The following is a 2,500-nucleotide window of genomic DNA, read 5'->3' as shown; positions in this document are numbered from 1 at the left end:
AAAAAAAAAAAAAAAAAAAAAAAGCCTCCAGACCTCTGTGTGGCCCCCATGTTTGCCCAGGATGAGACTCTCTGTGTGGGGGGGACTCTCCCCCTGACACCCCTGGTCCCACAACTCCTCCAGGACAGGAGCCTGGTAGTGTCACATGTCAAGCCCAGAGAAGTCCACTCGACCTCTGGGGGGGCTTTCTGACACACACCCCCCACCCCTCTGGAGGCCTATGTTTCTGAAAACTGGGTTTCTGAAATCGTGCGAACACTGTTTTTCAAAACCACCCTAAAGCGATAGAGTGCAGAGAAGGGGAAGGTTAATGGGTAACCTTCAATGGATGAGCCCCTTTCTCACGGTGAAAACACTTAGAAAAAAAACCACACTGAGATTTAGTAGTCCTGGTACTCTGCTGTTTTCAGAGAGGTGGTCCTGGTACTCCAACCCCAGGCCTGTCTGGTGCTCTGTGTGGCCCCGCTGGTCCCACAGCTTGCCCAGGATGAGACTCTGTGTGTTGGGGAGGGGGGGGCCGGGGGGGCCCGGGGGGGGGATCACTCCAACAGACAACCCTGGTTCCCCACCCCTCCAGGACAGGGGCCTAGTAGTGTCACATGTTAAGCCCAGAGAGGTCCACTCAACCTCGGGGGGGGGCTTTCTGACACACCACACACCCCCCTCTGGAGGCCTATGTTTCCGAAAACTGGGTTTCTGAAATCGTGCGAACACTGTTTTTCAAAACCACCCTAAAGCGATAGAGTGCAGAGAAGGGGAAGGTTAATGGGTAACCTTCAATGGATGAGCCCCTTTCTCATGGTGAAAACACTTGGAAAAAAGACACACTGAGATTTAGTAGTCCTGGTACTCCGCTGTTTTCAGAGAGGTGGTCCTGGTACTCCAACCCCAGGCCTGTCTGGTGCTCTGTGTGGCCCCGCTGGTCCCACAGCTTGCCCAGGATGAGACTCTGTGTGTAGGTGGCGCGAGGGGGGGGGGTGGGAGGTCACTCCCGCTGACACCCCTGGTCCTCCACTCCTCCAGGACAGTGGCCTGGTAGTGTCACAAGTTAAGCCCAGAGGAGGCTACTCGACCTCGGGGGAGCTTACTGACCGACCCCCCCCCCCCCCCCCCCCCCCCCCCTCCAAAAAAAAAAAAAAAAAAAAAAAAGCCTCCAGACCTCTGTGTGGCCCCCATGTTTGCCCAGGATGAGACTCTCTGTGTGGGGGGCACTCTTCCCCTGACACCCCTGGTCCCCCTGGTCCCCCAACTCCTCCAGGACAGGAGCCTGGTAGTGTCACATGTTAAGCCCAGAGAAGGCCACTCGACCTCGGGGGAGCTTACTGACCCCCCCCCCCACAAAAAAAAAATAAAAAAATAAAAAAATAAAAAAATAATAGGAATGAACAGGGCCACAAAAGGCAACGAGGCAGTAATATTTCTGGAAGCCTTCTCTATAACATCAGTAACTGAGGAGGGTAAATAGCCTCCAGACCTCTGTGTGGCCCCCATGTTTACCCAGGATGAGACTCTCTGTGTGTGGGGGGGACTATCCCGCTGACACCCCTTGTCCCCCTGGTCCCCCACTCCTCCAGGACATGGCCCTGCTACTCCGAAACTGCTTGCCCAGGATGAGACTCTCTGTGTGGGGGCACTCTTCCCCTGACACCCCTGGTCCCCCTGGTCCTCCACTCCTCCGGGACATGGCCCTGGTATCCGTAACTGCTTGCCCAGGATGAGACTCTCTGTGTGGGGGGGGGGGACTCTCCCCCTGACACCCCTGGTCCCCCTGGTCCTCCACTCCTCCAGGACATGGCCCTGGTATCCGTAACTGCTTGCCCAGGATGAGACTCTCTGTGTGGGGGGGGGACTCTCACGCTGACACCCCTGGTCCCCCTGGTCCTCCACTCCTCCAGGACAGGAGGCTGGTAGTGCCACATGTTAAGCCCAGAGAAGGCCACTCGACCTCGGGGGAGCTTACTGACCACCCCCCCACAAAAAAAAAAAAAAAAAAAAAAAAAAAAAAAAAACGAAGACTACTTTAAAAAAAAAAAAAAAAAAAAAATTATGGAGTTTACCCAGGATGAGACTCTCTGTGTGGGGGGGACTCTCCCGCTGACACCCCTGGTCCCCCACTCCTCCAGGACAGGGGGCTGGTAAAGTCACATGTTAAGCCCAGAGAAGGCCACTCGACCTCGGGGGAGCTTACTGACCCCCCCCCCACAAAAAAAAACAAAAAACAAAACAAACGAAGACTACTTTAAAAAAAAAAAAAAAAATTATGGAGTTTACCCAGGATGAGACTCTCTGTGTGGGGGCACTCTTCCCCTGACACCCCTGGTCCTCCACTCCTCCAGGACATGGCCCTGCTACTCCGTAACTGCTTGCCCGGGATGAGACTCTGTGTGTGGGGGCACTCTTCCACTGACACCCCTGGTCCCCCACTCCTGGGGGACCAGGGGTGTACTCCTACCCCTGGCCCTGCTACTCCGTAACTGCTTGCCCAGGTTGACACTCTCTG

The sequence above is a fragment of the Enoplosus armatus genome, chromosome 1, assembly GCF_043641665.1.
Source record: "Enoplosus armatus isolate fEnoArm2 chromosome 1, fEnoArm2.hap1, whole genome shotgun sequence".
NCBI classification, from domain to species: Eukaryota; Metazoa; Chordata; class Actinopteri; order Centrarchiformes; family Enoplosidae; genus Enoplosus; species Enoplosus armatus.
Note: the sequence above shows the minus strand (reverse complement) of the source record.